We start from the raw sequence: 24,684 nt of genomic DNA on the forward strand, positions 1-24,684 counted from the left end.
TGTTGACGGTACCCTAATATAGTCATAACACAACATATTACTCTATCGTATTCAAAAAATACTTTTTTGTGAGATTTTCACTAAAAAGTTTTACAAAAACGCAACACGTGTTTCGCCATACAATGGCTTCTTCGGGCGTGTCTGTACAGTTTTACAAAAACGCAACACGTGTTTCGCCATACAATGGCTTCCTCGGGTGTGTCTTTACAGTTTTATAAAAACGCAACACGCCGTGTTTCGCTTCTTCACGTGTGCTTTACACGCCCGAAGAAGCCATTGTACGGCAAAACACGTGTTGCGTTTTTTGAATACGTTAGTTATGGATGTTCATCAAGTATCGGCCAATTCAATCATCACTAATATGTGGTTAATTCTAGCATGACTGTATTAAAATATAAATTATTATACGGATACCACGAAACTCAGACATATGCAATATTAAGAATCAATACATCTAATGGTTATTAGGAGTATATTAGTCATCTATAGCATAATGCGGTCAACTAGGAGAGATTCAACCCTACACTGTAATTCTGTAATTCGTTTGGATCAACCAGACTAGTGAAATCTCTCTCAATTAAAGTGATCAGTCCACCGGTTATTTGCGCGAGGAGTGTCTGATTAAAAGTGAATTGTTAGTATATATAACGAAGGACTAAAATGGGGGATGTTCCCGAAAGTGTCCATAACAGGTTTTATCGTTGAGTAAAATGGTTTCAGTTCTCTCATCTTTCGCACATATCCTAAAATATAAATGGAACTTTCATGGACGGTATTTGTATTCCCGGCTTAGTGATAATGAAATTATTATCACCGATGTAGAGTATTTTACCGATGTAGAGTTGTTACGAATGTAATGTATATAGATATAAGGAAATTATTTTATTGATTTTATATTGGGGGTAAAAGATAAACAGTAAAATGGTGGCAATGATCTAAGCATTATTTTTGGAACTATAATGAGCAATCAGATCATATTTCGTGTAGAGTTGAGTTGTTCGATAACTCGCTTCCTTACAAATGGGTATAGCAGGTAAATAAATCTAAAATTAAGGAATTTACGTATTCATACAATACAAATTCATAAAGAGTCCTGAAAATCACGAAATGATGATATTTTCAAGTTTTGAATCAGTCTATTTTTAATCGCAATCTTCAGTTGCTGATTTAGCTGCGCTAAATTCACAACATTGTTTTGAAGGTAGCGATGACGTATAGTTTTCAGGTACAACTAGTCTTTTTGAGTGTTAGGCTTTGAGATTTGTTATTATAATGCGTAATTTCAAGACAAATTCCTCCATTTTCAATAGGATTTTGTTCCGTTGCATAAATTGCCTCCGGGAGAAATTGAGATCAGATCTACAGTAATGAAAATGTTCTTCGTTGATTTGCATACAAATAAATATTACAGTGAATGATATTGAACTATAGTATCATCTTTTTGCTAAAGATTTTCATCATTTTTTCTACAATTGCTTTCTATAAAAGTGGCGTAATGTTGTTCTTTTCTGCCAGAAAGTTCAGCGAGAAAAGTTGATAGTTCTGATTGAAAAGATTGAATGAGGAGTTTATTTTCGGGGAAAAATGATTTTTTTATATAGACGGAAAATCTAAACCCAAAAAGCTATCTTTCCAAGTTGATATTATTGCATCATAATATAATCAATTATCGAGCAACATTTTAAGAGACATAAATATTACTGGAGTTTTTTCCCAACACCAAATCGTTATTTTTAACACCTCGACACGTGTTTCGATCACAAAGGGAGCATCTTCAAAGAGGAAGATTAAAACTGTTTTAACGATTTGGTGGTGGGAAAAAACTCCAGTAATTCATTAATAGACCAAAGGTTCCAAAAGGTACATCATAAGTTAAGAGACATAGTTTTCATTTACATTATTCTTCGAGATATCCACAACATTTCAAGGGATCTACGAAACTGAGGCATTTTGACCCCAAAAACAACATTACCTTTATATAGAAGTGAAAAACATAGACAATTCGTAAGTTTTCAGATTTTGTCACTAATTAATGAAGTATTACTTTAGTTCGACACTTCTATTGTATATTGCAAAGTTTTTATGATTTGAAGTCTTTTATACTACACAAATCATTATTTGTGGGCATTTTACATTTCATATTAGGTAAATATCAAATCGAAATCATAATTTTCAACCTTGAATGGGCTCATTTAGGCTAATTTGTTTTTTTTATTGAAAATTATATATTATAAAAGTAAATCATCTCCCAATTATCCCACAAAATTTTCCGGTTTATATGTCAATTAACAACTGAGCAAGAGCAATTGCTCGCGGTACATCTTCACGTCACACCAAGCAAACGCGAAAGAATAGCACCTAAAGGGTGACTTTCGACCAAAAGAGGTCAGATGTCAATCTTGCTGAAGTGCCCATCAGTAAGTTGAGGACTGCTCGGAGAGCGGGGGTGGATGGAGTGGGGTTAGAAGGTTATCCTTGCTAAATAGCTGGGGGAAGCTTCTACTTCAGGACACTCAACCCGGGAGGGGGCATGGGGGGACCAGACAAACGAGCTTCGAGCGGTGGCAACCGGGCCTGTAGTTGGAGATTATGAATCGCTTCTATCGTCAATTCAATTTAATTTTATTCTAAATAATGTATATATCAATTCCGGGTAACTGGCATTTTTGAGACAAAAGTTCTATAATAAATGAAGAGTACCTTGGGATTCAAAGACATAATTACGGATTTTTCTCTATGACGTAAATAGATCTTCGCTCGATATTGTTTTTCGAGTTCCAGTTTTCAACTAATATTCCAGACAGAGTGGAATCTGATGATGTATCAACAGAAGTCATGTCTGATGTACTCTCATTGTCCTCGGGGGAACTTGGTAGTAATTTTTTCCAATACTTTCTGTATTTTATATTTCTTTAGAACGATTTCTTTTTCGGTGGTATATAATATTTACGGTCTGTTTAACTTTTGATCTTCGAAAAACCTGGTCATTAACTTGAATTCCAACATCAAAGGTGTTTTCTTGTCTACCTGCTTCATCAGACATGATTTGATTTTCAGCGATATCTACGTTACAAGTATTCAACAAAATTAGTTTTTCCTTTTTTTGAACAAACGGTGGAGCTTTAGATATATGGGCCGTCGGTCTATCAATCTGGCAATCAAATATATGCGGAATTACGCCTGCTTTCAATATAGTTTTTCCCACTTTCATAGTTTTGATATAGGTACATGTAGTTATGTAAGCCTGTTTCAACCTAAAATTCAAAGTGGTGCTCAGAGTTAACTATAATTTTTTTTATTAATCATTATCATTCATACTTACATTAAAATGATCTCCGCAACAAAAATGCGTCCCCTTGGCAGATACAAAGTCGGCCCTCCGCATAGCGCGCTGCCATAACTTTCGTAATAGTGAAATAAACAGTTCAGTGCAGTTACCGAAGAATTCTTGCATTTTAGAATGATGCAATACTTGTAACGTTATTTTTTTATCATTATTCATATTCACGCAGTTAACATACACGCAACACGCAACTTTTTACGGCTTTAGCACACGTATTTCGCTAATCCGCCAGAACTCCCTTGTCGCCAAGTCGACTGATGTGACGTCAAGCTTGACCACGCCCCGTTTCGGTGAACGTCACATTCAACAATTAATTCGAGGGGGAAGATAAAGAGTGAAAATTCAGATTTTTTGCAGATGTACTATTTGAAACATCAACTTTCAAATTATGAAATACAAAAAAAAATGTTAAATGAGCCCATTGGAAATGGCCCTGTCTAATGTTTCGCATACTGGAAATAGCGAATGGCTGTCTAATGTTCCGCATACTGTAAATTGGGAATGACTCTGCTGTAATATTTGAATTGTCAAATATAGGAGTTGGAATATAGAATATTGTGTTTTTACAAGTTAATAATTAATAAAGCACCGACAAATTTTCTGAAACTGGCCAAAAATCTTAACGAGGGATTACTTTTTAGTCAATTTCATAGATAAAAAAAATTCTTGATTAGAATATTAGTTTGATTTTTCGGATGCACACATTGATGACGAATGTGTGCAACTATTCTAGCACTTTAATATATAAACTACCAAAGACATTTTCTTTGAACCTATAAATCTACAAACTTCCTTCATTTCAAATATCGCACGGGTCGATCCCACCTCAAAACTATCAACCCAAATAATTGCGATTAAGAAGGAAGACCTACGATACTCACCTGGACTCGCCGAGAAAATCAAGGTGAAAGCAAAACGCATAGCGACGCAGACGCGGGGTCAATTAACGATTATCCCCAAGTGGGATATGGGCTGTTGCGAACCGGTAGGTGTGCAGGCGAGCAGGCTCTGCCATCGGCCCACTTTGATGCCCTCTGGGAATTACGCTACAACGCGCAACGATAAGTGCACCATTAGCCGCAAATGTACGACATCTGATGCCATTTATTTCAAAATGATTTCATGAAACGGCTTTTTGCATACCACCAAGGGACAGTTTCAATAAATGCGCGACTTGTAATTGATGCAATTTCGCGACGATAAACTACTAACCCATTTTATATGAAGATGATAGGCTGATCGTAGCTCTAGGAGGCGATGCTTTCTAGTCCTATGAAATTTACTCCAGTTTAGTAAATTTGAAACTTATCATCGTTCTCGATTTCTTTCTTCAACGGAATTGCCATTATTGATGGTTGGTCAAAACTGCACCAAGTCCATAATTTCGCCATTAATACAAGTGGATGGTTCAATAACAACAACAGCGATATATATAAAAAGCAAATTCACTTGCTGACGTTCTGGCAGAAAAACAATCCACAATTACACTGCGACAGCTCAACATCAACAAAGTGTCTGTTATTGTACTCAAAACATGCTCCAATAAACTTTTCAACAGTGTACGCTCCTAGACTTATAGAAAAGAGGTATTCATTATTTTAGGAAGGACGGTCGAGTTAAACCTATAACAAAAAAAAACTTCGAACTAACTATAAATAACCTTTCTTGGACATTGATCGATCTCGATACTAGAATAACGCATATTTATTGTAATCTACGGGGTTTTTGGTTTGATAGTGTCTAACTAACAAAATGGTTTTGGATGGAACTTATGAGAACGAGCACATCATATCTGAGTATGTTTACTATCGAACGAACCACATTTGTGAAACATTCAACTCAAAAAGTTGCATTCTATCTGAACAAGTTCGTAGGTACCATCAGCAGGTGATAACCAAACCACCCAAGACCCTACACGCGCGAATATTTCTTCTGAAACTACTTAGTATGCACTTTTCAGAAGCTAATTGTTACATCCGCCAACGACTCATCAACAACGTCATAATATGAAATGCCTTCGTTCCGTTAAGTATGAGCGAACATATTAATTTTGTTTTGAATGTACTATCCAGACACTGTTTTGTCATATGGAGTCTATGGAAATTTTCTCGCTGGGAATATTTTATGAACTACACTTACGCATATGCTCATTCCGCACTTAATTATTGAATAGTTGCTGGGGCAACTGTAGTGAAGTGAAGGAGTTACTCATTATTCAGAAGGAGATACTAAGAACCGAAAAATATTGATAATCTATAGGAATTTATTCAAAAAGTTGAGGTTTTTAACTGCCAGACTCCTATTTACCTCCAATTCTGTTATGTATTCAGTGCTGATCGTAAATAGTTCCTTCACATAACTTTCAAACGGGGCAAGATATCAGAGTAGAATATTTTTAGTAGTTTCTGATAAAAAAAGCCCATAGTGTAAAAGCACTTGCCGATGAGAGGCTATCACCTTACTATCAACTGTTTTTTTTTCGAATAGAAAGAAGGGGTTATGACATTTCGTATGAACGGTATTTCAATTCTCTATATAATGAATTTCACTTTTAATTTCGATAACCGGTTTAGGAGTTATTGATGTTTGTTAGGACTAGGAATTTCGAAACAGCGCCACCCTATGTTGATTTTTTAAATAAATGTTCATTGGTGAGAGAAATAAATTGGTAACATCTCAAGCAATAGATTAGTCTTAATTTCAAAGGCATAAAACTATTGCATTTCATTTCAACCTCGTAATTATTTATTTTATAAATGTATTTGTCTCTATGTTTGCGTATTCTCCAAGGTTGCGAAATTTCGATTTGATATAGCTCCAAAGAAAAAATTGAAAGGGGACAAATCCGTCAACGAGCAGGCCATTCCAGCGGACAGCGCCTACCAATTCACATGCCTGGGTATGTCTCGACCAAGCAATCCCTTACAGGCCTGAAAAAATGTGGAGGCGCGCCATTTTGTTGGAAAACAAGTGGATTTCCGAATTCAACTTGATTGTTGGCCACAATTTCTTCAATACGTCGGTGAATGAGGTTTTGAAGAAATTTCCAAATATAAATCAATTGAATTTTACTGTGAATATATGGGACCAAAGATATCATTTCTCAATATTCCTGCCAAACATTTATTTTCTCAGGAGTTTGAGTGTGACTTTCTGGAAAAATATGAGAGTTTATGCCTGAGCAATATCGCACATTTTGGCGGTTGACAATTCCGTTTGAGAAAAAATTGCATTCGTCACTAAAACAAATAGGTACTTTTGATGCAGTTTCGATTTGCAATCAAACGTCCGGATATTAACTAACAAAAGTGCAGTCTCCTATCCAGGTCATCTTTATTTAATTCAGGAGTGTTTTATAATGTATTTATTGAGGATGGTTGTTCAGCCATTCTCACGAGCAACTGTTGTAGTGGTCTGCAGGGGTTATTCAGTATAGTCGCAACGATTTTTGTTTCTTGTCCGAGGTAGTTTTTCTTTCAGTTTATTTAGATTGATAATGATTGCTTTTGTTTTTCCTCTAAAACTCTGAAGCGAACCATTTTTGAAAATTTAAATGAAATGAAGCAGAAAGTCTATATGAACGTGTGTCCGGAAATGCATCGTTTCGTAGATACCTACAGGGTGTTAAAATTGAATTTTTTGTTCGTTTTACAAAAATAACTTTTGCAAAAAATAAGTTATTTGAACGAAGTTTGGTACCAGGTTTTTTTTGACGTAGGAAATATCAATTTCATATTGATTGAGGGCGCTGCGTACGCTGTCGTTATTTATTTCAAATTTCCCTTTTGGTACTTTTCATGAAAAAAACGTAATTTCCACACCTTTTCCAAGTAAAAAGGTACACTCCCTCAACATCGCTGAAGGTGATCGTTTTCGAAACCGATTATCCAAATTCAAAACAGTAAGTAGAGAATTGAAATACCTTTCGATCAAAAGCGTAAAAAATAGGCCGAAGAGGCAATAAGGCAAGAGTTTAAACTGAATAGAAAAAAATATTTTTTGTATAATACCATGTTCATACAAAAGTAGTTGTTTCGAAAGTATTTTTTCTTTCGTATAATGCAATTTTTATATGAAACTAGTTGTTTCGAGAGGTTTTTTCTTTCAGTTTGTCTTTGAAAATTACTTCTTTTTATGATCTACACATCTCTGGGAAGAATTCATTTGGGAATGAATTGCATTTTGTGTATAAAGATGGACAAGTAGAAAGCCTAAATATTTTTCCCAAAAATTATTCTCTTCTAGAAATATACCCCTTTCAATTCAAACAAGACAAGATGTTCTTCAAATTATGTATATTAATTATACAACAAACTCTCTATTTCCATTAAAGAAATCCAACTTGAACTTTTTCAAAAATATCGTCGAAAATTGCCTCTAGAGTTTTATTTTTACAGTTATAATTTTTCAGACTGATGCTGGCAATTGATTTTCTCGTACATTAATAAAATAACCATGTATTTTTTCCACTTTTTCTCGCATTCTCCTTTCCCTTTACTTATTAGTAATAGAATAGAACAACTACGTATTGTAATTTTGACTAACTTTTTACTCATTGTGATACTTATGATAGAGTTCACTCAGTATTCTTTTCATTCATTCATATAAGTTTCAAGAAATGAGGTTTGATTTCATGGTCACACAAAAACTATTCAATTTTGGTACCTACCTTCATTTCGAACAAAATGAAACATTCATCAGTGACAGCTATACTAAGCTTGAAGATTTTGAAGATTGTCGATACAAAATGATCTTTAACGAAGCATGACGCATCATCTGCCATTCAATATTTTTTCTTCACCGTCGAATCCACAAAGGAGACAACAATAAAGAAAAGGAATAAAAACCACCATCGACCTCCGAGAACGGTTTCGTTCTTCGTTCTACTCTCGAAATGTCAACGACCTCAAATCGACCGCGACGCATTGTGTGACCAACAAGTAGCTAGCTCTTGACTTCGGCATCTGTTCATTGCCAAAGCCGATTCAATTCTTTCATAAGCTTATGTAATAATTACTAGAAATTATTTATTTCTTAACGTTCATCGTCGATTATTCACGTCTTTCAGTCAATTTCTCATTACGCCATCGGTGTAGACGTATAATTGTATAATGGTACTGGTAGATATAGTCGAAGTAAACGATATTGTGCACTCTTAAAGTTGTCGGCACTCTTAAAGTTGTCGGCACTCTCAAAGACCAAATAAACCAATACATAGAAATGAAGCGGCAGCAAACTAGTCCACGTGAACTGTAGACCTGGCGGTTCGTATTGGATTATTTTTACTAACCGAGTTTTATGATTGGCTGAAGAGTCATACAATTAAATTTGAAGTTATGTTATGGTGAGGAATAGAAATCGGAGAATGCGGCCTTGGTAGTCGCCGGGGTGTTCAGTTCAGGAACTGATTACGATTTGAATGTTGAAATTCGATATTGGTGCAGTTATAATTACTTAAAATTTTTGTTATCTGTTTAAAATGTGGCGTTCTTGGACAAGTGCTAATAGTAATAACGAGTGTAATAACAACACAGACTTTTTCAAGTGTCCAATAGCGATGGTGAACAATGCGAAAAAAAGATACCAGTGAATAATATTCGAATGCATTTGAATATTGAAACACAGAGAGTATGTTTCAATGTATATAATAATCTACATCTCAAACTATTACAAGCAACATCAGATTTGACCGAAATTCCTTTCTCAACTGTATGTAAAATAGTCAAAAACAAACCTTATGAACGCAATATGCGATGTGATTCAGGATTACCAAAAACTTTACGATGTTCATCTAATAAAATCATTGAAAAAAAAAACAATATACGACTGTTACAGAAGCAATGAGATTCCTACAACTGAAATCATAAGGAAGAAGTTGAATACTTCCAGCCATAACGTGAGCTGCTGTGACAAAACTCTTCAGAATTGAATAAAGAAACTAGGATTTAGATTTAAAATAATAAACAAACGTCAAGCAGTTATGGAAAGCGGAAGAATAGTGGTATTGCGTAAAAAATATTTAGAACAAATAACTAATAAGGACAAGAACAACGGCAAATTTTCTATTCGGACGAAACTTGGTATGACACTCACGACACAGTTACGAAAGGGTGTACTGATGGTTCGAGAATGTGTACGCCTAACATGCCTGCAAACAAAGGATTGCGACTAATCATTCTGCATTGCGGAGGAAGTAAAGGATGGGTTCCGAATTCTTTCAAATTGTGTGGGAAAAACTTGAGGACTGCAATGTTGACTATCATAAGAACATGGAAGCTAATATTTTTGATAAATGGTTTGAAAACACATTGATCCCAAATTTAGATTCGAATAATGTAATAGTTCTTGACAACGCTTCTAATCATTCGCGACAGTTCATCAAAGTACCGAATAAAAATTCGAGAAATGATGAAATACAAAGTTTTTTCTCTTGAAAATTCAAGTTACCTCTTCAGGTTCATAGGATTCTCAGAGACATTCTGAATAGGCTTTTGGTTAGAGGTTGTAAAATAATTTACTTTGGTGCTTTTTGGAGATACATAGCAAGCTACAAAGGCTTTTAAAAATTGCTTCAATCTCTACCCAGAATCTAACTGTTAAAAAAATGCTTTAATCCCTGAAGAGAACTTGATTTATGCCTCATTTACTTCTTTTACAATCGAAGTGTTCAGAACCTGATTCAACTAAACGCATTCTTTGTAAGAGAAAACTCATGTTGAGAAATACTTCAACAAGTTATTAACATGAAAAGATATTAATAACTTGTTGAAACGGAAAAAAAATTTTTAAATGAAAAATAAAATATTATAAAAGTCACACAAAATCACACACGTTTTTATCCTAAGAATATATTATGTAATACTCACACAAAATAAAAGCTCTGAGTGGAAAATGCTTACCTGAAAGAAAACAATATTGAAAATTATTATACTCAATACAAAATTACAGTATACAATAAACTAAGTAACTATTATGGTGCATTTGTGAGACTTATTCCTCAATCAAAACTGAAAAATTAAAAAAAAATCCAAATTTATAGAAACAAACTCATTTTCAAATGAACACTTCTAGCATGCTGCGTTTAGATGTATGACACTCGAATCAAGAATCGCATTACGGGCGGTTGAGTCATTAAAATCAATTACACTTCATTATTCATTCAGTTGCAATTTCAATAATTAGGACATAATTAACTGGTATCGAAACCAATTCATTATACAGCATATGATTTTTAATTGCAACTGCAATTGACAAATTAAAGTTAAATGACTATTGTATAAAAGCATGGGGAGGTGTATTTCGCAATAATTTAACAAAACTAAAGTCAATGCAAAACAAAATCCTGAAAATAATATTCAAAAAACCAAAACTTCATTCAACTGCACAACTATATGAGCAGTCGCAGATACTTGAAACTGGAAGCTTGTATGCCTACCAATGCTTAGACTGGATGTTTCATAACCTAAATCGTTTCAATCGCCCCATGGAAGTTGTAAATAATACCAGATCACTGGATAAACTCACAGTATATATACCAATGTACAAAAAGAGCCACACAAAAAGAACCATTTTCTTTTTTGCGCCGAAACTGTATAATCTTATACCTCATGAACTGAAGATAATAACTAATTTCCATAAGTACAAAGAACAAACAAACATTTCATTCTGAAAAATCCAAAAGAAATTTACAAAATAATAAATTAGTTGATGTATTCTGGGTATTTCCTAATCCTACGTTCCTGAAACTATCTCATTCTTCAATAAGGTCTAACTCTCCCTTCAATTGAATAATATACTGAGTAGTTACACTTTCACTATTCATTGATTTACTGTACAATTACAATGTTTCTGGAGTGTAGCAGACAAGCACGTCTCAAGCATACAAAATGCTTAGGTGCAGTCTCGTCATCCAACAGAAACTTTATAATAATCATCGATATGTATCTTTGTCTGTCTAAATAAATCTGAAACTTGGTGAAAATTTTTTTAAAGTGTAATTAGATAAATAAGGGCGGTCAGGGAAATTCAAACAACTTCCACCCTATAGAATTGTTGTTATTTTCAACCTCTGAAATAATCAACTGTTATTCAAATACCAGGAGTAACACCCAGTTCTTTTTCACAAGAATCAAGTTCTTTTTCTGAATTTTCTGAATTTTCAAATCATCTTGATTTTTTTTTCATAAAGTCTGTAAACGGATTAAAATGTTAGTGGCGACACTCAACGGCCCAAGTTACGATACCAGCAAATGACCAATATCACAATCAAGATGGAAACACCAAGTGATATCAAGAAAATATAAGAAGGATGAAGCGTTCTGAAAAAATCATTGTAAGTTACAAAATGTCAAAACCTACGACGTTATTCGACTATTTTACACTGGAACGATGAGACCTAAACCTACACTTTCAACAATTGTTGAAACTGATGACTATCTGGGTTCATGAAATTCTTTTTTTTTCTTGCACGGCAAATATGGTGAGCATGAAGGTCTTTCAATGCTACCTTTTCTTTCAATCCAGTACCGTCGAAAACAGTTTGAAAGTCATTTCATGCAACAACCGAATGCTACTACTCCAAATTATGCCTGGTTTGGAGGAAGAGGCGGCATTGAATATTCTCCAAGATCACCAGATAGATATATCACCCCTTGATTACTATTTAAGACGATACCTGTAAGGTATAGAACACAATCAACGTCCTTAGAAAGTTAGAGTTAAACAAATGCTAACGAGTGTCTTCGAATTTTGTTCGAAATGGTTTCGACCATTTTTTTTTATTAATGTATGGACACGGCATCTTCGGTACTATCACTGGTAAATATGCTTTTATAAATATCCTTTTATCCTAATTAAGTATTAGTAATATCCCTGAGGATGTCAATCACTCGTAATGGCAAGAGGTCGAGAAATACAATTTGTATGCCAATAACAGAGTAGAAACTATTTGCAGTTTCCAAGTACTAAATAAGTGTAATATACATTTGCAGATGGTGCTAAGTTTACATTAGATATATGGTCAACCATTAGGCACAAATGTCTCATTTATTGATTGACGTAAGGATCTAATGAGAACATTGTTCCACTTTTCAGTGATTGTAATTCATCAAAAATGTTCTTTACGTTCCGCAACGTGAATTAAATTGATTTCTCCATATCACATATACAGGGTGTGTCCTAAATGATGTCATTAATTTCAGGTGGTGGTTACTTGTCATATTTGACTAACAAAATTTTATATGAACGTGTGTCCCAACTTGCTTCGTTTCCTAGTAACAGAGTGTCATGAGTTTTACTAAAATATTGTTTTCTATAGATAACTCACAATTATTTTCTCCAATATTGATTGAACTACTTTTTTTCATCAAATGAAATTTGGAATTTTAATTCCAGTGGCGTCGCAGTGGGTAACTTGATTGATATTTATGGTAAAATCATTGTACACCACTGTGTTCGCTAAAAAAATATGTTTAAAAATATGTTTTTTTCCATTAACCAGCTATCGCACCCCTACGAATGATAACCCTCAGAAGTCGAAACGTGTGCGAGCTAAGCACTAACGAGGTCTTGCCTTTTAACGGGTTGAGCGATAGCAAGTGAAAGTAGAGTAGTACTATACCAAGAACTATCATCGTTTGTCACGCAACAGATTCATCAAACTCATATTTAGTTGGATAATGTTCGCAATAGATGTACTGTGAACGAATAATTACTTAATATTGAACCAATGAAATATATTGTTTTGTCACGACAAGAGAAGAACGTGTGTTGTAATTCACAATCCCATTTTATAGACCAACAATTATCAACAGATTTTGTACTTTTTGTGAATGACATCGAATTACATTCAAAAGCAACAGAATGGGACATCCAATTTTGTTACTTTCACCAAAAAAGATATTTCCGGTATTATTCATAGGTCCAACAAGAGACAGGAAATATATTATTATCATAGAACATATTGAAAACATATATTTAAAATTAGAGAATATAACAATACGAATCCGATTATCTGATGATATTTATTCAATCGTAAGTCGAGCTCTAGTTTTATAAAAATCCCCGACCAATGTCTGCTTTCGTAAATGAATATAGTGAAAAGACCACCTGAAAATAATCATAGAACACAAAAACAAACGTCACGTAATCGTTATGTAATTATAATGGTTTAGAAAATTTGTATTACTAATAAACAAATGCACGACTGATTTATGCTAAAAAAATAAGGCTTTTTTTAAATATATTACGCTTATTCACTTTATGATAGTTCACCATTCAAAATGCCTCCTCAAAATTCCACAAGAAGTTTTTTAGTGATCAAAAGTGGTAACTGTGATCATTAGTTGAAACCTGAGCCAAAAACAAAGAATTCATCATATAAGTCTCATCAGGGATACTTAGCTGAACCAAGAATGCGTTGCTACACTCAGCTGTCTTTAAAGGACAAGTCTGGGTGATAATAATAAATCTCATAGATAGCAGCAGCAGCAGATCAATATTAATACACAAACTTTCCTTTTGAATGAAAATCCGTTCGGAAGTTTCACGTTCGGGCTGACAAACAGACGCGGCGCGGGGACTGTTTTATAAACTAGCGACCCTATCCGGCCTAGCTGGATTAATAAAACATATATGCCTAGATTTATTTTCTTTCGTAGTGTAATATCTGCTTGCAATTAATATTAATGACTTCTGATAATGTTCATTCTAACAAAACTATGTTCAGAACTATCAATTTTAATTTCGATATAGCCAAGAGATTATTTGAATAAATACAATACAAAACAAAAATGAAATAACCAAAACAAAGATAGATGCGTGATCAAAGCATGATCACCACGCACTTTTTCATCTATTGGGCAAAATAAACAAGCCTCCTTACGCTGGCCAATCAGCTTCAACTGCAATCGGCTGGCGGAAATCATTGTTACAGTGTCCAAGTGGTTAGTTAGACATAAATATTTGAGGAACTAATGTCCTCACTACGCTTAGTATATAGCTTAATCCACAGCATATGGGGTGATTCTTTGATACTGTCAATCTACTATAAGGTTGATGAAGTTGAGTCATTTCTAGTGAAATGTTCATGGATTTGCTCATTTCTGGTGAAATGTTCAAGGATTTGCTCATTTCTAGGAATAATTGAAATATTGTTTTTTATATATATCAGAGTTTGGTAGATATACAAATTAGGCATTGTTAATAAACTATAACGAATGAATAATGCCTGCAGTGTGCACTTGAAGATGCACCTGCCAGAATTCTGATTACCTTTTTCTGAATAATAAAAACTTCATCAGCTTTACCTGATAAGCCCCACTGTTCAAGACCATAGGAAATCACTGACTGAATCAAATTGTGATATAAAAGCTTGAGAACATCAAAAGAGACCAACGAAGTAAATTAATATGTTTACTGAGCTTCAGTTTGACACTATCAACATGAAACTTCCAGGTAAGTTTATTATCAATATCAACACGTAAGAATTTAGTACCATTAACTTGATGTAAAGTTTCATTATTTAATCTAACCAAATAACTTTTATCAATTATTGTATTTTTACTAACAAAGTTGAGCATTTGAGATTTAGCAGAATTTAGCAGCAGGCCATTTATAGCACACCACTCAAAAATTTGATCAGTTACTTCATTAGCTTTGACAATTACATAGTGACATAGTTCCCGCAGATACCAAGGTGTTAGTGTCGTCCGCAAAAATAACAGTAATGGAAGCTTTCCAACAAAATTTCGGAAGATAATTTATAGAAACCAAAAATAAAAGGGGCCCCAAAACAGACCCTTGAGGTACCCCTCTTGATATATATTTTCTTTCAGAATTCATTCCATTCATACAGACTACGATCAGTCAGGTAAGATCCAATCCAATTCAATGCAGAGCCACGTTTACCATAAAACTGCAATTTGTGTAACAGTATGTCGTGGTCAACGAGATCAAATGTTTTGCTCAAATCAAAAAATAATCCTAGAGTCTGTTGTTTGTTTTCCAAGATTTCCAGCGCATGTTTAATGAGCTGATCAATTGCACCAACTGAAGATTTATTTCTTCTATAAGCATTCTGACTAGAAGAAAATAATCTGAATGATTCAAAGTGATCATATAATCTTTGATAGAAATAGTATTTGATAACTTAGAAAACCGACTAAGTAGCATTTCTTATGTTTCGTATATATATTTTTAATCTGTGACTATCGGTTGTAAATACGAGGAACAATGGAATATTTCTGTAAAGTGATATCGATTGGTGTCAGCAAAATGTGTTTCTTGTTTTGCATGATTCATTCAATTAACTTTTAAACAATAACAATTAGTCACGGATGATATCGAAAATATAATACATAGTAAACAGATTGTGGTCAGTTTTGTAAACACTAGGTATCAGTTAGTGATCTATTTTAAAAAACAATGCTAGTTGAAATTTGACATATTTCTCAGTAGTAAATATAAACATTCTTTATTTTATACCGTTCATCGAACAAAATGTATTCGTAATAGTAATAAAATGTATTAAATAGGTGAAATTAGGTCGTTAGGTAGAATTGGCGTGAAATGAATGAACTTCCAAAGCTCAGAACAAAACATTATCCGTCTTCGAGCGTTTCGTTAATCAAGTTTCCATCATCAGGAGATAACGGATATTTATTTCTATTGCTCAGTTCAAGCTCAAGTTCAGATAAAACCTAAATAATAATATTCCAAAGAAACAGATCGATTGTTTTACAATCATTGCATCGAAAAGTAGGAAATTAATATGTCATCAAGTTTTTGGATGCTAACTTCTTCATCGATGGATCAAATCCAAGTGAAAAAAATTAAGAGTCTCGAGATATTAGCTCTCTCTTGGATACCTTCAGAATCAACCCTTGTGTTATCATTTCGGCGATGCATATTGCCAAAAGAAAATTAGAGTAACTAAGTAAATGTAGTAAAATCACAAGGCCAGGATACACATAATGTTTCTGATCGCGTTGAATAATTAATTAATAAGGTTTAAAAAACTGTTTCACAACATGACTAACGTTGCTGGAATAGCTGAGAGAGCTTGTCAGGAACTCAGAAGAAAAAAGCTTTACGCATTTCAGGAAGTTTCATAAAGGCCAAATCAGTTAATCTTTGTAATATTGCTCAAGAATATGAAACCCCGCCCTCAAGTATACCCTGAGGCTACTGAATTATATTTAAAAAGTTCTATTCTCCTGATTGGAAATTCAAATTTTTTATGTGTTCTCATTTTATTTTTATGAATTTTTATTAAATTTTTTTCAGAACGGAAATTATCGTAAGTGCATATTAATCGTTATTTAGTTTTGAATTTTTCGGACTCTTACATCTTTAAATATGGTTTATAATAAAAAGATTGTTATTCACTTTTTCGTTCTTAATGGAAGCTTCTAATTATAATTATGGGCATTTTTTCTACTTATTACTAGAGAATTTTCGATTCTATTTTCTGTTTTGGCAGAATATCTTGCAAAAGGTTATATACAGTGCTTTTCAGATAAAAGTATCCACCTTTAATAACTTTTGTAATACTGGTATTTAGGAAAAATCCAAAAACACGTCAATTTATGTTGGAAGGGGCAAGCATTATGGCTTATTTAAACTTACTGGAATACTTACTTAATAAAAAGTAGAGTTTTTTGTTGTTTGGATTTTTGAAGTAGAATAAATAGCACAGTTGAACAGATTAAAGAGTTTGAACTGTTGTACAACCCATTTTATTACAGGCAAATAAGGTGAAAGTAAAAAATAAGTAAAATTTGTGCTATTAAAAGAAAAATTGTTCATCTCATAAACTAACCACTTTAACCTACAAGTATTATACATTTTTGAAATCAGCTCAAAGAGGAGTATCAAAATTTTACATAAAAAATATGAGAAGTAATTTAAAAAAAAAGGGATGATGCTAGGGGTGAGGGGGTGGCTTTTCTAGTAAGTTTAAATGAGCCATAATGCTTGTCCCTTCCAACATAAATTGACGTGTTTTTGGATTTTTCCTAAATACCAGTATTACAAAAGTTATTAAAGGTGGATACTTTTATCTGAAAAGCACTGTATAGTCAAACCAAAAATGAAATTTTTCGTTATGGTACAAAAAAGAATAAGTTACGAAATAATGAAAAAAGATTAGTTATTAGGTTGTTTGAAAAAAAAGTGTCGTTTCACATATGTTTTTGGTAATTCCATATCTCAATAAATAGGTAGTCTACTAAATCGTTGTACATACTGATCAATAGAGAATTTTGTACTCTATACATTGATGCTGTTTATTTTTTCCACATTTTAATTTTTTGTCAATTTTCAGCTTATTACGATGCCGTTAAGCGCTGCCGAAACAGCCCGAAAAATCAACCAGGCATTTGGCAATGATAGTGTTAATAAACGCACTGTTCGACGTTGGTTTGCGAAATTTCGTTCCGAAAATTTTAGCGTCGAAGATGAGCTCCAAAGTGGTCGACCTACAGTAATCCAGGACGAGGAAATTAAAACCCTGGTGGAGACCGACCTATCACAAACGATGCATGGGATGGCGAAAGAACTGAGCGTCAGCTCCCATTCGGTTTTTGATAGCTTAAAACTATATTGTCGTGGTTTGAGGTTTGTTTGCTTTCGCGCAACCAAAACGATCCTTTTTGATTGGATCGTCACGTGTGATGACAAGTGGATCCTTTACGAAACCAGAATATACATTCAGTCCTGTCTGTGGCTTGGCACCGATGAGCCACCCAGACACTTCCCGAAGCAAAAACTCACCATAAAAAGACCATGGTTACTGTGTGGTAATCAGCAGCTGGTGTGATTCATTATAATTTTTTGCAACCGGGCCAAACCATCACAGCAGAGTCACACTATGAGTAATTCGACGCTGCTGACGCAGCAGCCGGCACTGGTCAACAGAAGAGGTCCGATCCTGATCTACAAGAATGTTCGTTCACACGTTTCACAAATCACCATACGAAAATTAAACGAATCAAGCGTCGAAATTCTACCTCACCCGCCTTACTCCCCAGACCTTTCGCCTACCGACTACCATCTTCTCAAGCACTCCGATAACTTTCTCACCGGCAAAACCTTCGGCAATCAGATTAATCTTCCTCTTTGAAGATGATCACTTGGTGATCGAAACACGTGTCGAGGTGTTAAAAATAACGTTTTGGTGTTGGAAAAAAAACTCCAATAATATTCAATACTACACCTAAGGTTCCAAACAGTGTATCATAAATCAGAACCAGGTAAAAACGGCCTTCGTCGACTGCATCGAATCCTGAGCACGCAATTTTTATGCTAACGGAATTAATCGACTTGTGTTGCCTAGGCAAAAGTGCACTAATTCAAATACACTTCGATTAAATTGGATAAGTATTTATTGACACATTATAGTTCAAAGTTGACTCATGAAAACGGACAAAACTTTTGAGACAATCTAATTTCAGATGTGAGTGAATGCTGGTAATTTAAATTTTGTAGGGATATTAGAAAATAACGACGATTACGACTTTTTCTTACTTGACATTCATAGTATAGATAGAAAACTCAAAAACTACGAATATAAAAAATAAATGAGGATCCTAAAGCCAGTCGGTGGCAAAGTTAAACTTCGATATGGTCCGCCGAATAAAAATTCGCTTTTTGCCTCAATTTGTAGCTTTAATCGCAACTAAAGTCTATCCAAATCCAAGATAGAGTGAAACAAAACAAAACCGAAGCGTGATGTTCACGTGATCGCCCAGTGTCAGATGGAAAGGGCAGCGTTCATTGGTGAATTCGCCTTCTTGGTATGAGTTCGGTACCAGCACAGGGTTGTAATCAGTCGTTTGCGTGTTTGTGTGGCGTGCGTTATAGTATATTGTTTTAAATTGTTTTCCAAGATGTCCAGTACAGACACTGCTGATGACACTGTGAGCTATCCTCTGAGTCCAGCCAGGAAACGATCCAAAAAAAGACATTTGAGTGTTGAGATGAAAAAAGTGATTTTAAATGTGTTCAAGAAAGAGATGGAAGAAATTGAAACATCGACTGTCGACGAAGTCGTATCGAAAGTTTCCGATAAAATTGGAGTGTGTTGCGCTTCGATTTACAATGTTTTACAATGTTTAAACAAAATCATACATTTTCCAAATGGAATACAAATCAGAATCGTCAAACCATTATAAAATCAATAGATGATGCTGATAAACATGCCAGGAGGAAAGTGCATGAGTACTTTTTCAGAAATGAAATACCCACGATAGACAAAGTACTCACAGAAATAAATGAAGATGTTTTATTGCCAAGTTTTAAGCGGTCAACATTCCATAAAGTATTGAAACATTTGAATTTTGTATGGAAAAAACGAGGGCGCAATAGTTTATTATTGGATAGAGAGGAAATTGTGTTATGGAGGAGAGAGTATTTGACCAAAATTAAATATTATAGGGAACAACAGAGAACAATTCATTATATGGTTGAAACCTGGGAGAATGCTGGTCATACTACCCCTAAAGTATGGGTCGATGAAACTGTGACCTCATCTAGGAGGGCCTTTCTAGATGGACTATCCACCGGATTAACAAATCCATCAGGTGAACTTATATTTATATTAAGACCTGCCTCAATCTCAATATATAAAAAGTAACCCTCGTATTTGTTTTATTCACTTACATACCTCTTCATAGTTTCAGGTAAAGAAAAACGGCTTATTATTTGTCACATCGGCAATGAGAATGGATTTGTTGCTGAATGGCTGTGGTGTTTCGAGTCGAAGAAAACTGGAGACTATCACGTAGAAATGAACGGTGAATCTTTCGAATAGTGGTTTTCCAAAGTTCTACCCCATCTGGAAGATAATGCTGTGATTGTAATGGACAATGCACCTTATCATTCGCGACGGTTAGAGAAGATTCCGACAACGTCTTCAAAGAAGGTCGAAATCCAAAATTGGCTGCGATAAAAGGATATTAGCTTTGAAGACTCAATGCTAAGAGTACAGCTACTAAAAATTGTCAAGGAGCGCAAGCTTGAATACCAAAAATAAATAGTCGATGAGATGGCAGCAGGCCAAAACAAAATTGTCCTTCGCCTGCCTCCATACCACTGCGAGCTCAATCCCATCGAGTTAATATGGGCGAATGTGAAGAATTTTGTAGCTCAGCATAACACCACGTTCAAATTTGCAGATCTCAAAGTACTTTTTGATGAGGCTTTGAAAAGAATCACAGCGGAGAAATGGGAGAAGTGTGTTCGGCATGTGATATCGGAAGTCGAGACAAAGATGTGGAAGCTTGATAACATAATAGAGGCACAAATCGAGCCACTGATAATTCAGATTGGTGAGGATGACACTACTGATGAAGAGACAAATTCATCCAGTTGAATAATTTTGATTAATATTCCTTTTGATTTTACATAAAATAAAAATTATCAATAAAGAAATAATTACGTCTCTTTTCATATAATGCTTGAGTGCGCTGTGAAAAATCCAGTGAAAATCTTTTTATATTATACATATTATCTGCATTTTTCCCGTTAAACTGCAAAACTTATGCATTTCACTCGTTATTATAAAAAAGTTTTCCTAAGTATGATATAGCATTTGCGATCAACAAGATGTTGGTTCTGAATACGACCCTGGCCAATTCTTGGGATTTTCAATATCACGTGCGTAGGGCTTGTCAATGTTTACATCCACTCTATTTTGGATTTGAATTTGTTTTAGGTGACACAAGAGTTCAATAGCGTTGTATCCACGATGCTATACCAGACAACGTTATTTCAGTGGTACTGACTGGGTCATGGATGCGACATCTGCATTCTTCTGTCCTCAACGAGAACAAACCTGTGTAAAAAGAGGTCGATGACGACTTCTCATAGGAATCACCATGTATGGGATCGATAGAAATCTCAAACTATGAAATACCAAAGAGAAACGAGGGTCCTGTCTAGAAAAAAAAAAACAGTTGGTGCGGTAACTGCCCAATATGATTATGATTGATAAATTACCGAAGATACTGACACTTAGCAGTAATTTTTTAATACCCCAAGACGAAAATTATCGATAATATTCATAATCATCCACAGAGAGGCCATGTAATTGAGTTTAATTCTCTAGAGTAGTTTATTTAGTTATGTACGAAGTATGTTCAGAAAATAACGGGAACTTTCGTTTTTTGAAGAACAGTTTTCTATTCGCCTACATTAATATTGTCGCCTTCAAAACAGTTCCCATTAGATATTAGGCACTTGTGTGCCAGCGTTTCTTCTAATTCTTGAAACACTTCTAAAACTCTATCTTTGCAATAACCTTTAGCTCTTTTAGCGATATGTTTTGAATGTCATCTATGCTTGTGAGACGACGGCCCTTTAAGGTTTTCTTAATCTTTGTAAATAGGAAAAAGTCACATAGCGCCACGTCTGGCGAATATGGAGGCTGAAGCATCCTCAAAGTATTTTTAAGCCACAAAATTAACAAACTACCAATGAATTATGAGCAGGTACATTATCGTGGAGCAAAAGCTACGAATTGTTTTTCCGCAAATCCGGAAGTTTTTTGGGATATGTACGTTTGACCGCAATTGACTAGCCTTTTTCGATCTCGACGAGCCAGAATACCTCCATTGGAACGACTGAGCCTTAGTTTCCACATCATATCCGTTAACCCTTGTTTCGTCACCGACGTTTCAATAATTCTACAACGTCGTTGATTCATTTAGTGACTACTGGGCAAATTACATTCACCGGTGTTTTTTTTTCAAAATTCAACAATTTTGGAACAAATTTTGCTGTCATGGCATGGACCAATCGATTTTCCAATATTATCAGCGACTCCTCTGATTGTGATTTGGAGATCGTGCAACTATTTCTCATACTCCTTTCACGTTTTTATCACTTGTTGATGAGCTAGGGCGTCCGGGCGGTCGAAATCTCCAAAGTCTTTACGGCTATCTTGTAAACGCTGATACCACTCGTAAAATCTTGTTCTACTCACAACAAAATCACCTTATGCGTACGTTTACACCTCACAGACTTTTTTTACACTTACACGCAAAATTTGATAAAAATTCTTTGATCCATTTGTTTCAACAAACAAAAATCTTCGAGTTCTTAAAAACATGTCTAACACTGACACTGACTGCCACTGAAAAAGTAAACTATGAATTCATTTAAAAGCGGACTAAACAATCGCTTGAAATTTTCTGTACATATATTGAATATTACTGGAGTTCCAGAGTATCACTCCTCGAACTAAGAAGAAGCAGAAAACAACAACAGGTTTGTCATTGCCCCATCTGCCTGTGAACGAGGTAACTAACTGTATATCCGAAGTTTGCCCAATTCCTTGTATATGGAAAGAAAACTTCTCACACATAGTCAGTGGGCATTCGATATTCCATTATCGGAAATCATTGACTTTATGTTGATGATATACACTACCTTAAACTTACGAGTTGCCAAACAGCCCAATACCGGTCTGCAAGTAATTTGAAAATCTGCGGCAGTTGTTTCGCTAACAGCATATGCAGGAATAACTCCAGTGAAGATTCCTGCACTGACACCTGTCTGATATAATCCAACGCCCTTCGTGGTATTAGCCAGGGGAGTAGTTGTTCTCTGATAGGCGTTAGTCCATTAACCTACAGTGTAGGGAGTTGAGACTTAAGATGATTTGATATCTCATATTATTCCAGTTTTATTTGTTAGCATCGTTCTGTAATTCTTCCATAAACCTCTGAATTCAGTGTTTTTTGTTCTATTAATAAACAAATAAAATACATTTCGATTTTTTCAAATTGTATTATGTTATTACCATTATGTCACCTTATAGAGTAGTGGATTTCTCGCATGTTTCACTTTCAGTCTCATGCTCGCCACGTGTAACAATAACAATGTAACCCTAGCCATTCCTGTTTTCCAGAACTCGCATAACATCCTGAAATAATACATTAACAACATTATTTAACTACGTGTTTTCTCCATTACGAGTGTCAACTTCCTTTGCCCAACCCCAACCGAACCCAGTTGCCCAGCCCAGACCGTCGAAATCCAAGAGGTGTTCAACCCTCGTCCTCGCCTGATGTATAAAAAAACGGACTGGGACGAGGGTCATTGCACCCATCGCGTGTCAATGAGCATAGCTCATAGTGAAGAACCAACAAAACTTCACAAAACAGTCGATGTTCACGTTCGATACTACATCCAACATAATAATTTAGAATCACATATGCCATGGATCGGAAACTAATAAGGCATTTCGTCAATTTTGTGTTTGAAATTAGTTTCCATATTTTTTGAAAACAGACTCGAACAGAAAAAATAATTAAGTTTGTTTGAAGTGGTTATCGATAATTCTTGGCGAATGTTACAAATTCGGACTTTTTCTAAAAAATGGGTAAACAGATATGAAATCTATAAAAGAAGAAATGAAATGATATGTATGGTTTTTCCTAGAAGGATTTATTTTAGAAAAATTTTATTTCTTTTTTTATTTTGTATTTTTAAATTTTTGGTAGGAAACTAACTTTTGATAACTGCATTATCGAGCAGTCGTACAAAATATCCATCTGCTTGGGTTTTTACGTTAATTGTTTTATTTTCATTTTCACTTATCGTTTTCGTATTTTTCATCACATGTCATTGGAATGCTGTTTTCTCTCGAAACGTAGAGTTTATTGCCGAAAAACAGATGAATATTTAGAACGAAACCATTTGGGATGTTTCGAGTAGGTACCTACCCATCGTTAACACTTTCATGGATTGAGACAAGGGCACAAGTGGTTGACCTTTCTTGACTAAATTTATAACCCCGAACCCGAGAAGGTATTCTTGGCCCGAACATTGTGAGAGATAATTTTTCAAGAGTTACTGGAAACACAATTTCTTAGCCGATGCATTCATTCTGTTCTGAGATTTCGGCCAGGAACTAATCCTAATGCTGACGACTCTCCTCGCCAGGAGGTTACACTGTTATTTTTGTTTGTCGTTTTGTTGGTGTTATTGATAAATTTTATTATTTGTAAATGCTGTGTCCGTCTAATTAATAATTAACCTATCACCAGTCCCGACAGAAAATTAATAAAATTTTGAAATATTGGAAATACTAAAATATTCGGATGAGTTTGTTAATGCTGATAGTAATAACATTTCATTGGCGTTTTTTTATATTTTTTAGTGAAAATATCAGTGATTCAATTACAACCCTGCTCCTAGTTTAATTACTAACAGCTATACAATTAAAAACAGAACTTGTTATATCACTTAATTTGTCTTCCTCATTTGATATTTAGGTGTGCAGTTAGCTCCTGGTAACTGTTAAAAGATAAGTTTCTTTCCACGTTTCTCAAGTGTAC

At 34.6% G+C, this 24,684-nt stretch overlaps 1 protein-coding gene across 5 annotated transcripts in view; it reads right to left on the reverse strand.

The window, feature by feature from the left end:
• hts (adducin 1-like protein hts) overlaps positions 1–24,684 on the reverse strand; it is a 125,148-nt gene that overhangs the window by 75,738 nt on the left and 24,726 nt on the right. The window lies entirely within an intron of this gene.

Source organism: Leptinotarsa decemlineata, unplaced genomic scaffold (genome assembly GCF_025532065.1).
Source record: "Leptinotarsa decemlineata unplaced genomic scaffold, Ldec_3_MD MMD2_P_RNA_scaffold_5, whole genome shotgun sequence".
Classification (NCBI taxonomy): Eukaryota; Metazoa; Arthropoda; class Insecta; order Coleoptera; family Chrysomelidae; genus Leptinotarsa; species Leptinotarsa decemlineata.